Source organism: Cyprinus carpio, chromosome A15 (genome assembly GCF_018340385.1).
Source record: "Cyprinus carpio isolate SPL01 chromosome A15, ASM1834038v1, whole genome shotgun sequence".
Taxonomy (NCBI): domain Eukaryota; kingdom Metazoa; phylum Chordata; class Actinopteri; order Cypriniformes; family Cyprinidae; genus Cyprinus; species Cyprinus carpio.
In genome coordinates this window covers 26,958,019-26,972,496 of record NC_056586.1, presented here as the reverse complement: position 1 = coordinate 26,972,496, position 14,478 = coordinate 26,958,019, and the positions used below count along the sequence as shown (strand labels likewise).

Genomic DNA, 14,478 nt, shown 5'->3' with positions numbered 1-14,478 from the left:
AACCCCACAATAGTCCTGAATACCTCCACACGCCATCCCAAACGTCCAGACAATTCACTCCCCTTTGGTTCTCTGCATTCTATTTTATGTGGTTACCCGCCTCCATAATCCTCTCACAGATCGCCACGTCAACTCCCCACAACCAGATGTCAATCTCTCATTAGCTGTTGTTATTGTGACATCGGGCGCAACAACGGAAGTGGACGGTGTGTACCGCGAAACCGGCACGGGGGCGGAACACAATTCCAACGGGACTTAGTTCCGCTTCTACTTTCGTTCACCCCGTTGACATTATGGTAAGTTGTTCTAGCTGTTTTCTCAAGTGCGTGCCTGTCCTCCTTTTGCAGCTGCCTGGAAGGAAATATACCCACCCGGTATCGTGTGTCTGTTGCGCGCACTAGCTAACCGTCCCAAGTTCTGCTCTTCGCTTTTTAACAGAATTCGTGGTCGCTTGTACCTGTCCATATGTAGGTCAACGCAATGCTGGGTTCAGTACAGAGTCTAAGCATCTATTACTGTTAAGGCCACAAACCGAATCCAAAGTACTCTGTTGTGCTAGCTTGATACTGGTAAGCAATGGCACTGTGCCGGTCATCATAAGGAGACGTTGGAATCTTGATTAGTTCTTTCTTGGTGAGTTGCTCGATCTCTTTTGCAATTGTGCCTAGACCGTTTGACAGACCACATGCGGGCGAAGATACGAGATGCTCTTCACCCACCCAATCCCCCTACTATTAGGCCGACTTATAGCGCGAATCCATCTTGACTAGAGTGAGCCCAAAGCGGAAGGGACATATGACTGAGATTGTGAACCGCTCTGGTCAATATTTATCCACAGGACACAGCACGTCGTGGACATTCAAGTAAATTAAGGTCACTTGTTTTAACCATTAATCTCAATCTCTCTCATCTCTCTCTCTCTCTCTACTATATATTAGATATTATATATAGATATGTGTGTGGGGTGTGCTGTGTGGTAGGTGTTTTTTTTCATACTGACGTTCTCGCCCGATAGTGGACAACAAAAGAGAACCTTCGGTCGTGCAAGGATGAAACTTAAACAGGTTTGCACAGTGAAACAGAACAGCAAATTTCTTTAAAGTTGTAGAAAATAACTCTATAATAAAAGCACTGCTGTAGATAAAACTATTTTTGGTGAGGTATGTTGAAAATTATTCAGGATTTACGCTGAAATGTTATGTTCAGTGACAGATAGAGATTTTGGTGAATTTTTGTGTGTATTTTTTAAGCTTCTTCAACACAAATAAAGATAAAATGACGTAAGTACAGACTGTTTTGCTGACTAAAATGACACAGCATTTTCATAAAACATAATTGCGAAAGCTTCTTTAGCAATCCTCCAAATTTCTTTCTAATGAAAGTCTAGTAAAAGAAAACAATGAATATGCATACTGTTATTTTTATTTTTTTTTTATTTTTCTGTCACATATTTTGCAGTTATTTTGTCTATAGCTCTCAGTTTCCACCGACTACTAATTTGTTTTCATTAGTTTTTCTTTAAAAAAATAACATATGCATAATATGTGTGCATGGTGTTGACTGGCAGTGGAATGGTCATCTACATCGCAGGCCTCAAAATGTAAAGGTCCAGTCCGTACATCTGGTTTCTAAACCTGTCAGTAGCTGATTTCGTGTTTTTAATTTCCTGATCTCTAATGTAACTTACAAATATCGTGATTTGGATGGCCTTTTGGTGACTCTGGGTGCATGTTGAGTAGCCTGGTGGCTGTGCTGAACATGTTTGCCAGCGCTTTGCTGCTGACAGTGATCAGTCCTGGACCGCTGCCTGTCCACCTGGGTGGTGGTGTGGGCCTGGGACTAAACGAACCGTCCTGAAAGCAAGGATAATTTGCCTGCTTATTTGAATAGCAGCAGGTGCTAGCACATTACCTTGTGTCATCTTTCGAAAAATGCTTTGCATTTCTCCACAACAAACAGTGTGCATACTTTGTTTTTCAGGACTGCAAGCCTACAAGAGGGTGGTTGCTCATTTTTTTGTAGTGTTTCTTCATCCCATTTGTCATAATCTTGGCTTATGTGGTGATCAGAGTACGAGTTAAGTGCCTCCAGAAAAACAAACTAAAACCCTTCCGTATTATCCTAGCTATAATCCTGGCCATCTTCTGCTGGCTTCCCTTTTGTTTACCAGTTCCTTGAAGTGTTCCTTGAAATGAATGCGACAAACCCATCAGCTTGAGCTGACCAGTTTCAAGAATGTTTTTGACCAGATAGGGCTCTTCATAGTCAGTCTTGCCTACTTGAACAGCTGCCTGTATCCTTTCTTGTATGTATTCATGCGTGAAGATTTTCAGAAGAAGCTCAAGCGGTCTTTGGTGATGGTGTTTGCAAGCGCCTTCGCAGAGAAACATCTGGCTCTTCTCTTGCAACGTTCCAGATCCCAACACAAATCTTATTGCCAGAGCGGAACGGCACCCGTTAATGAGGGTTAAATTTAAACATTCACAACACCAAATGTCTGTTTAAATTAAGTAACTATAAAAAAAAGGAATAGCACATGCAATTTAGCAAAATATTAACAGGAAGGTTATTTTATTTTTTTATGTTGTGAGATGGAAGCTGGATGTGCCAAAAAACCCCCCAATTTTATTATAGTATAATATGGCCATAAATGTGATAAATAGCGGAATCATGCCTCTAACTAGATACGCAAGAAATTGGTAATTGTAAGTGGGGCAGGAAAGTTGTGTAGTATATGCCCACTACCCTTGAAACCAGTTGTATAGCTGACTAGTACCATTTCAATCAGATGTTTATAGTCCTATCTAGCACTTGTAAACACATCGTGTGCTGATGCTGCCACATTTAGGCCCCTTATACGGTAATAAATAATGACAAATCAGACCTTATCAGAATCAGAAAGAGGCTTTTATTGCAAACCTTGCTGTGCATACAAGAATTTGTTATAGTTCAATAAGATTCCAGTAAACGGACGAAGAAAAAAAGGACGACTATTGCGAACTCAAAAAAAATAAATAACTTTTAGAACAGTTGTTCTCTAGATGATACTGGACTAGAATAAGAGTGAGATGCTGGGATGGTACCTAGGATGGGAGGGGTTACAAATAAATTATCAGGATATGGCACATTTTATTACATAAGGTGGGGAATATTGAAATGTTCATTGCGGTAGAATTGCTTGGGGAAAGAAACTGTTCTTGGGCCTGGAAGGTTCATGGTATTTTGCAGCTGCTGAAGCGACGGCAAGATGGCAAAAGTTCAAAAAGGCGGTTAATTGGAGGTGCGGGATCCAGAGTGATTTTATGAGCCCTTTTTCCCTTCCCCCACACCCACCCCCACTCCTGGATGTATACAGTTATTTGCAGGCGTGGGCAGGCGTGAGCACCAAATAATTCTTTCAGCCAAGTCAGATACCAATTCTCAGTAGTCCTTCTGAGTGTGTGTTGGTTTTTTGTTTTGAGTTTGGAGTTTTTTTTTTTTTTTTTTTTTTTTTTTTTTTGTAAGTTTTTTTTTTTTTTTCTTTTTTTTTTCAGGAAAGACTCAATGACGCTTGAGCGGAGTAGAAGTTGCGGGTTTCCGCAGCTCCAGCAGCTCCTGGGGCTTTAGTGACGTAATCCCAGGCTTTGCTGTCTGGTATAAAACCAACAGTTTTGTGAACAAGACCCGAGGGGAAAGATCAAGACTCACTTGTCCCAGTACATCAACAGCTCACAAAAATGCGGTATGTGTATTCTATATTACTGTGTGTGGTTTTTATTTATTTATTTTTTAAATAAACAAAACATGTTAACTCTCAGAGTGTAGTAAATGCAAAACTGTGTAAGAGCATTCAATGCAGACATAGTGTATTGTAAAAATGATATGAACAAGTCATGGCAAAACCAACAATTTTTTTTTTTTTTTATTACTGTCCAAAATATAAAACCAATTACATCTTAAACTTCAGTTATTGAAATAAGTTAAATGTAAGTGTTGAATATTAAAAAAACAATATAGCATATTTATCATAATTGAAGATGGATATTATTCTTCAGTTTAAATATTAGGAAGGTATTAAATAAACTTTTGGTATAAATGCCAGACACTAGGGGAATTTTTCTAAATGCAATCTTCCAAAATAACTGGTGGAATGACAACAGGGCTTGTTTTTTTTGTTTGTTTTTTTTTTTTTTTTTTTTTTTTTTCCCAATGAACCTGAAGAATACTGACTCAGGTGTGTTTGATTAAGGTTAGAGCTAAACTCTGCAGGAAAGTGGATCTCATGGGCCAGACTTGAGGATCCTGCTATAGAATATTCAAGATAATCAGTATGACTTTAGAACAAAACTGAACACACTTATTATAGGTTTTTAATCACCAGAAGGTTGTAAACAAAATGGCATTTTTGGTGTGTGTGGTACTGCCATGCAAAATTATTTTGCACACGAAAAACCCCACAATAGGGAAAAATGGAAATGGGCTTGTCATATTTCTGTAATGGCTGCAGAATGGAAGACGACTGTCACTCAATTGGTTTCGCAACCTGGCAGATTGCAGACTTCATCTTCATGTTGTCTTCATCATAGATCTTCTCTCAGCTTTGGGCAGGGTGGCATTTTTACTTAATGAGACGCATTCTCGTTGATCATGTTAAGACAAAATCTGTTTGTAGTATTTGTTCTGGTAGTTATCAGTCTGGATCGATGCCTGTGCACATGGATGGTGGTTTGGGCTAAACTATCCGAACTCTTACTTAAAGCCAAGATCATCTGCAGAATTGTGTGGGTTTCATCCATCGGATGCAGCATTCCCTTTCTATAAACCGCTGTATATGTTTACTTTTACATCGCTTGACAACATGTGAATTATAGTGGGCTTCCTCATCCCCTTTCTGATCATGCAATCTTCATACATTAGCTATTGGGGTGGAGTACGAATCAAACGCCTCAAAAGGGTAAAGCAGCGCTCCGGTCGTTCCGGGTCATTATAATTGTAATCCTGTCGTCTTTTCATATGTTGGTTTTCCCATACCAGTTTGCAATATTTATTTAATAACTGCAATACATAAAACCGGGTTACGAAATATATAAAGACAGCAATGATTGTCAGTATCTGCCTGGTCATCTTAACAGCTGTCTGAACCCCATTCTCTTATGTGTTCATGTGTGATGAGTATAAGAAGAAGCTTAAACAGTCTCTGCTTGCTGGTGCTTGAGACAGCTTTTGCTGAAGATAATCTGGACTTCAGGGCAGACGCAAAAGAACGAGCAGGACCTGAAAACCAAAATGAGTTGTTCAGGATATGTAGAAAACTGTTCTCTAAATGACCTGGAGAACCTGGATCTAATCCAGTATGTTTATAGTCCTAATCCAGCAACATGTATAAAACGGCAACTGTAAAATGTCATGTTTGGAGCATGATCGTATATAATGTGTGTTGTAAAACCAAACAGAGAAAATTAAGTACAGGCTAATAAACATTGGTGAAACTTTTCATGAATCTAAATATGCAAAAGCTCATTTTGTTCTGCTGATTTCTGTTGGAACTTTATTCTGAATAAAACCACAGTGTATCAAAAAAAGTACTTGCATTTGATAGCAATTTCCTAAAGGGTTTTTACGCTCTCACAGTAGCAAATTCCTATTGAATGGTTTTCCCTAAAAAGCAACAAAATAAATGAAAATAACAAATAGTAGATAATAAAATATGATTTCTGGTACAAATACAAAATTATAAAGATATTGGTTACCCATTTAATCAGTTTATCTGATGAAATATGGGACAAAACATGGTAAAAAATACCATCTGGTCATTATTACAAAATGTTAGCACAATAACATTTTTGGAACATTTTTATTTCTGAATTGCTCTAGTTGGATGTTCATGCCAACGTTTTTTTTTTTAAATATGTAATGGCATGTTTTCTTAGTATGATATGCTTATTTGAATATCGTGTTATGTTTGTATTTTCTGCTTTGCTTAGTCACATGCTTCTTTGCTGATTTAACAGAAAAAAGAACAGCTATTGATCTTTAAGATGTGTGTGACAGTAAAGAGCACACACAATCCTTATTCTAATATGGAATTGGAAATGGGAATGGTAAAAGGGGTGTTTGTACGTGACAGGAGGGCCTCCAAGGAAAAAATTATAATTCTAAGAATGTGGTTGAAAATACCAATCATTGGCCTCGAGAGACAACATTCTGAGAGATGAGACTATAAGAGAGAAAGGATGCCCTCCCTTCACTGTCACACTCTACTGCACACTTTGACTGACTGTACGACTGCTGGCCTTTTCTTGCAAGAAAATAAAACTCAAAGACAATTGGTATATTTGTCTCTTATTCAGAAGTTTTTTTTTTTTTTGCCATAAGTTACTACTTGTTTCAGAATGTTCAGAGGACATTCAAAAGTAATGTTCCCATAGTGTTTGCAAAATTATAAAAATGTTCAGAGGACATTCAAAAGTAATGTTCCCATAGTGTATTTATAAAAAAAACATTCAGAAAGTAAACATTTTAACAGCTGCAATGCAGCAAGACAAATAATAAATAAATGACAAATTATAAAAAAGTTTCAATAGTTTTGTGTATCTCCCCCAGATTAGTCAGAATAACTTGCTGCTATGTCTTGTCTGTCACGTGGTTGTCAGTGTCCTCTTTGTTTGCTGCAATGTTTTTTCACTGCATGGGAAAATGGACATGTGACATGAGAAACCTCTATTGCGTGAATCTCACACTAAACTGCATTGGCAGTCTTTATCATTATAGTTATCATCATGGTATCATGCTGTGAACGGGCCTTACTTTGAATGAGCGGACTTATATACACAATGTAGTAATGAGGAAAAGAAGGTTATTGTATGCTGCAATGGACCAATCAGAATGTAAAAATAATAATTTTGAACATTTTTGTCACATGTATGTTTCTGTTTAGTCCCCCTTGTGTGTTCCAAATGGGATATATCGCTCTCCGAAGGGCACTCAGAGTGAAACAATCATGGGCCGCCATATTGAAGGGTCATTCCAAAACCGAGGTGCTCAAAAAAGTGGCCTCTTCAAAGGGCCCTTCGGAATGAAGAATTTCGAAGGGTACAACTGATGGACAATTCGGGCTCCCATGATCCTTTGCGCAGATTCTTTGCATGATGACGGCGCCTCCGTGTGGGCACGTGATGAAGACACAGAAGGGCACTTCAAGAAACCGTTGTGTTGGTCCCACTCCGCTCTCACTCCAGAGGGTAAACCTGTTGAAGGGATTAGGGCATAGGGATGAGCCATTCCAAAGGAACACGGGGCCTGTCTGCCCTAATTTGGTTTAATTCCTGTTTCCTGTTCTCGTTATTAGTTAATCATTGTCCATTCTGTTTGCCTGTTATGTTTCACTATCCCTTTTGTCTCCACTCCATTTAAGCCCTGTGTTCTGAGTTTCTTTGTCTTGGTTTAATGTTATTTTCAATGGTCTACGTGTGTTGATGTTCATTAAAGATTCATTTACTTCTGTTCCTTTGTCGTGTGCCTTTACTACAACCACAACCGCATGACAATGTTATGAAACCATTTCAAAGTAGCTGTAGTGAAGTAAGATACCAAGTAGACTACACCACTAAACCACTGGTTAAAAAAATAAAACAAAATAAAAAATCAGTCTCTTCCTAAAAATATTCATCACGGGAAAGAAATCAACACAAAATTGGCTTCTCAACCATTTTCTGCAGGTGGATGCCCACTAACCACTGATGATGTCTGATAGCTGCAGTTACATCAAGTTTGCTAATGACACCACATTTTAAGCCCATATCACAACAAATCAACCTTTACTGATGTAATGCCAGACTTTGCTGTTAACCAACAGGACCAAGAAGACAGTATGTGTATTATTCATATACATGTTTTTAGTATAACTCTCAGAGTGTAGTAAATGCAACAACCCGGTATCAGGCCGAAGCGGAGAGAGGGCAAGCGGAAATCCTGGCAGCGGCAGGTCGCAGCGCCACTTCTGATGGCATCCCCAGATGCCACTAGTTGTTTCTGGCGGCTGCCACGTTCTTTCTCACCGTTTCTGCCGTTTGCTCGGTAAAAACGAAATTGTGTATATCCTTATAACCTTACTGTTGTTACATTTCCCTGGTTAAATAAACATTACGTAAAAAAGGCTAAAACAATTATATTTTGTATTTTTACACTATGTAACATTGTTTATCAAACATCTAATCAAGTTAGTGTTTTTACGTATTTTTACATTTCTTCCAAAATAATAACAAAAGGCAGTAACAATACAAACAATATATTTGTTGTGTTTTTGTGTTCACGGAAAGATGGCTTAGCAACAGCGTCCCGGACTGCACTATTCAGCTCGATCAGCTGACGTGCTATCGAGCAGACAGAGCTCTTGTCGCGGGAGGAAAAAACCTGCGGCGGCGGGGCTTTGTGTTTACATCAATGACACGTGGTGCAGCGATGCTGTTGTGATCTGCAAACACTGCTCACCCCTGGTGGAGTTTTATGATTATTAAGTGCCGGCCGTTCTATCTGCCGAGGGAATATACTGCCATACTGCTCGTTTCGGTTTACATTTCCCCGAACAACAACAACAGCAACAGGAACGATGCACTAAATGAACTGTACCAGCACATCAGTGAGCAGCAGACAGCACACCCTGATGCTTTTCTCATCATAGCTGGGGATTTCAACCACGCAGACTTAAAGAATGTGTTTCCAAAAATACACCAACACATTAATTTTCCAACAAGAGGTAAAAACATTTTAGACTTTGTTTACACCACACAGAGAGGAGTTTACAAAGCCCTCCCCCTCCCCTGCATTGGTGCCTCAGACCACATCACTGTCATGCTAATGCCTGCATACAGACCGCTCGTTAAAGTCGCCAAACCAGTTCAAAAACAGATTCAAGTGTGGCCGGAAGGGTCGTCAGACGCTCTTCAAGACTGCTTTGATACAACTGACTGGGACATGTTTAAGCAGGCTGCCACTTACAATAACACCACTGACGTCCAGGAGTACTCAGAGACTGTCACTGCCTACATCAACAAGTGTATTGAGGATGTAACAGTCACAAAAACCATCACTGTCCGGGCTAAGCAGAAGCCGTGGATGACAGGGGAGGTCTACAGACTCCTGGAGAAGCGGAACGCTGCATTCAGAGCTGGAGATAAGGTGGGCCTGAGGACAGCCAGGGCCAACCTATCCCGCGGCATCAGAGAGGCTAAGAGACAGTACTCCAGGAGGATAGCCCATCGTTTCAGTAACAGCAGAGACTCTCGTAGCCTGTGGCAGGGGATACAGACCATTACAGACTACAAGCCCCCACCACAGACCTGTGACAGCAACATCTCTCTGCTGAACGAGCTGAACACCTTCTTCGCTCGCTTTGAGGAACAAAACGGCACCACTGCACAGAAGACTCCACCTCCTCCCGGTGACCAGGTGATGACGCAGACCCTGGACAGTGTGAGGAGATCCTTCAGCAGGATAAATGCACGAACAGCTCCGGGTCCTGACAACATTCCTGGGCGTGTACTGAGAGACTGTGCAGCAGAAGTCACTGATGTCTTCACAGGACATTTTCAACATCTCACTTAGTCAGGCTGTTGTTCCCACATGCTTCAAAGCTACCACCATCATTCCAGACCCGAAGAAGCCATCTCCATCCTGCTTCAATGACTACCGTCCTGTTGCACTTACTCCATCCTCATGAAGTGCTTTGAACGGCTAGTCATGCACCACATCAAGTCTGCCCTCCCCCCCTCCCTGGACCCATTCCAGTTTGCATATCAGTCCAACCGGTCGACCGATGATGCCATCTCAACTACCCTACACTGAGCACTCACACATCTAGAGAAAAAAGACTCATACGTCAGAATGCTGTTCATAGACTTCAGTTCAGCATTCAACACAATCATCCCTCAACAGCTCATTCACAAACTGATCGAGCTGGGGCTCAACACTTCGCTGTGCAACTGGCTGTTTGGACTTTCTGACTGGAAGACCTCAGGCCAGTACGGGTCGGTAGTAACACATCCAGCACCATCACCCTGAACACTGGGGCCCCCAAGGATGTGTGCTGAGCCCCATCCTCTTCACTCTGCTGACCCACGACTGCACACCGTCACACAACTCCAACCTCTTCTTTAAGTTTGTGGATGATATGACTGTGGTGGGTCTCATTAGCAACAGAGATGAGACAATCTACAGGAGCGAGGTGAGTCGTCTGGCCGGGTGGTGCAGTGACAACAATCTCTCTCTGAACGTGGAGAAGACGAAGGAGATTGTTGTTGACTTCAGGAGAGTGCACACTCAGCCTTGTTCCTATGACCATCAACGGTGTGACTGTGGAGAGAGTGAGCAGCACCAAGTTCCTGGGTGTGCACATTTCAGAGGACCTCTCCTGGACCGACAACACCGCAGCACTGGCCAAGAAATCACGACAGCGTCTCTATTTCCTCCGCAAACTGAGAAGAGCCAAAGCCCCGCCCCCCATCATGTACACATTCTACAGAGGCACCATCGAGAGCATTCTGACGAGCTGCATCACTGTGTGGTATGGCGCCTGCACAGTGATGCAGCTCGTCCTGCCGGAAGACTCTGCAACACATAGTGAGAGCAGCTGAGAAGATCATTGGTGTCTCTCTCCCCTTCCTCCAGGACATTTACGGAACCCGTCTCACTCGCAAAGCTCTCTGCATTGCAGGTGACCCCAACCCCCCGTCACACAGCTTCTTCAGTCAGCTGCCATCAGGGAGGAGACTGCGGAGTCTCCAGGCCAGGACCAACAGACTGAAGGACAGCTTCATCCATCAGGCTGTCAGGAAGCTGAACTGGCTCCCGAACTTGCCCCCCTGTCCCTCTTCTGCCCCAGGCACCACTGAACTATGAAAGCTCTACTGTTAGTGTTATCTGTATGCACCGGGGGTCTGAGAGTAACGCAATTTTGATTCTCTGTATGTATGTACTGTACATGTGGAAGAATTGACAATAAAGCAGACTTGACTTTTATTTGTCAACTGATGTTCAGCTGTTCTTTTTAACTTTACCAGAGGGTGTCGCTGTTGGACAGTTATTTTTATAAAAACTAATGACTTTTACACTTTTTATTGTCACATTTTGTTTATTTTTTGTAATATCGATAACTTTCTCATCCAGTTGTTCTTTTCTCTAAAAAGACTCTGCCTCCCTTGCCTTGGCTGACGGCAGGCAACGACTGATGGCAGTAGCCATACAACAAACAAATATCATAAATTTATTCATCTTAAATTATGATCCTTGCGGCTTTGAGGTTGTCAATTTTGGCAGGTTATTTTACATTCATTTCATGCATGCAAATTAATAAAGTGATGAATAGAAACTGGGCAGTTCAATTAAGTATAGAATTAAAATTAAAATGGGCTAATATGGGATCACATTTTTTGGATGTGATTAATCGTGATTAATCATTTGACAGCCATAAATTTTTTTTTTTAAATTTTGTGTGTGTATGATTTTGTTTTAAATGTAATGATTTTTTTTTTTTTTTGTGTAGACGTTTTTTTTTTGTAAGTTTTGTTGCAAACAATATTTACTGTTATATTATAATGAAAAACAGTAGTAATATATTTATAATATTTATAGAAAGCATTCAATGTTAGAAAAGATCATATATTTCATGTACTGTAAATTCTCTACAAGGTAGAGGCATTAACTGTAATATTAGTATATACACCAAAAATTTTGACCATACTTTCCTCTTTCACAGCAGGATTTTTTTTTTTTTTTTTTTTTTTGAGAGAGACACCAGGACTACCGCTGACTGGTGTGGTAACAGAAATTGAAATTGATATTTTTTTACTTTTTTTTGTTATTTTTTTTTTTTTTTTTTTTTATTGATGTTGCATACTACATACCAACAAGCAGATGAGTCCCAAATTAAATCCCTACACAAAGCTGCGTGGCCAGAGAGTTGTCCAGCAGAACTGTTCACTTTTGTTTTTGGAAAAAAAAAAAAAAAAAAGATTATGAGGTGTTCTGCACAGAAATGGTTGATAAAGCAAAGTACAAAATCTTCACCAGATTTGAGGAAGAATGAGTCAACCTTCAGGATCATGAATAAAAAAAATCAATCAATGATAAAAATATAATTGTGAGGTTAACCTGATGCAGCAATAAATTTGTTGATTACGGTGATTTTTTTTTTTTCCCCAACACAGGCATAATGCATGGTTTCCATTGTAAACATTGTTTACACTGATATAATAATGAATGTACAATCTTTAAACTCAAAAGTTTGCATATACTAAGTGAGAAATAACAGATAAAATTGAAAATGCTTCATTTCCTTACCATAAAAAACAACATAATAAATATTCAAACACAGTATTTTTCTACTATTTAAATTTGCTTCTCTAATATTTACATTGCATTTACAGTGCATTAAAGGAAATGAACCCTACAACACTGGCATTATAGCTCTGCCAGTTGAACTAAGTGTATATATATATATATGTATATACAGTAGGTGGACATCCAAAACGTTGCTTCTACCGCCTCTCGTACCGCCGCGGCGTCTGCAAAGTGCATTTGCAGCTTTTGACCGCTGGGTGGCGCTTTAATCACAAGTTTTCAAACAAGCGCATCAAAGCAAAAAGCACAAAATGAAAGAAAAACACTATAGTTAAAATATTTAATATTCACAGATGAAAGTTTGGTAATTATGAAGTTATGTGCATTTCTTAGAACAAATTCAAGCAGGATAAATGTCAAGCCTGTGCCTGTGCTTATATTTTCTCTAAGCTACAAAGTATTACACCATATTTTAGATTTGACACATTTAATAGGTGTGCAGTATTATTTATATAATATGAATTATGTGTTATATTATTCAAAATAAATTGTGTTTTACTTTGCATCAGAGCATTAAAAGTGGTAGCCTATTTTAGTGAGCTTGGCTACATGGATTTATATGCAAAATGTCAATATTCTCATATATTAGGCCTATATTTTAATTTATATTTTAAAATTCCTTTAATAAAACAACATGCATTTGTGTTATTCGTTACCTGTCCTTTATTTTGACAGACAACTTCTTGGGAAAAATATATTTTGTCTTTACACTGATTAAGAAATTGTTGCGTGTTTTATAAATTATTTTCTTTATTTTAGTAAAACGTGAGGCACTGTATAATTTCGTTCCCATTATTTAGGCCTAATTAAAACAAGAAACGAATAAATTAAACCTGCACGAATTAGCTAAATCATTGAAAGTCTAAAGAATGGACGGATTATAAAAACGTTCTCATGTTTAAACTCAAGTTCTCTCATTATAATCAACAAAATACACACAATGTAAATAAGAGCTTCATTAATTGACAACTTCAGTGATTTTAAAGGGAGCCTTCTTTACTTTCTTTCATATAATTTAAGTAAAAAAATAAAATTGCAGCCGCATTTAAAATTAAATGCAGGTGTGTAAATTTGTCTGCGTGCAAGATTTGCTCGGCGCGATTGATGCTGAGTGCACGCGCAGCATTTATTCTTATTTGTTTTATCTTCATTACAAATCTTGTTTGGTTTTATTTTGGATAATTGTATGTAAAAAATAATTTACGTTGTAATGCATATGCAAAATGTGAATTATTATTCATATTCAAGTGTTTGTGCGAAAATTATTAATGCGCATGCAGGACAGGGAGGCGCCCTCTAGATCACCTGAATTTTTTCCTGATAATGAATTAAATTAAAATTGTGGTGTCTCACATACATGAGAAATATATCTACAGAAAGCTTGAAATGTCTTTCAAACGAATCAATTCAGAACGAAACCATTATGTAATCTGTGAAGGTTGTATTTCTCTTTAAAGGGGAGTCCATGTGGATAAAGTCAGCACTTTGAATGTCATCTTGCAGCTGACAAGAAAACATTTGTTTATTAATAAATAATTAAAATGTCTCCTTTTTTACAATTATTGGGCTACTTCTGCCTGTGCTTTGTGGCAAACTTAATGCATGTGCTTGAGTGCAGAATATATTAAGGTTCATTATGGATTATAGTTGTAAATTTAATATAAACCTCTGATTAGTTGAATAATGACAAATGAAGGACTAGTATACTGTCCACGTCCAGAAAGGTAATAAAAACATCATCAAAGTAGTCCATGTGACATCAGAGGGTCTGTTAGAATTTACTGAAGCATCGAAAATACATTTTGCTCCAAAAATAACAAAAATTATGACTTTATTCATCATTGTCTTCTCTTCCGGGTCTGTTGTGAACGCGACTGCTGTGACTGTTGATGTACAACGCTGCTGACGTGTTCTCTGGTGCGCCCAATAACAAAGATAACACGTCAGCAGCGTCATACATCAGCGGCGTCACTGCAGTGTTGTGAACGCGCTCACAACAGACCCGGAAGAGAAGAAAATGCTTAATAAAGTCGTAATTTTTTGTTATTTTTGGAGAAAAATGTATTTTCGATGCTTCAATAAATTCTAACGGACCCTCTGATG

At 39.1% G+C, this 14,478-nt stretch overlaps 2 pseudogenes; one reads left to right on the top strand and one right to left on the bottom strand.

Annotated features, from left to right (window-relative positions):
- LOC109070989 overlaps positions 1-1,921 on the bottom strand; it is a 7,708-nt pseudogene extending 5,787 nt beyond the window's left edge.
- A 2,625-nt stretch (positions 1,922-4,546) lies between these two features.
- On the top strand, positions 4,547-5,379 carry LOC122147826 (annotated as a pseudogene).
- Positions 5,380-14,478: the final 9,099 nt, after the last annotated feature.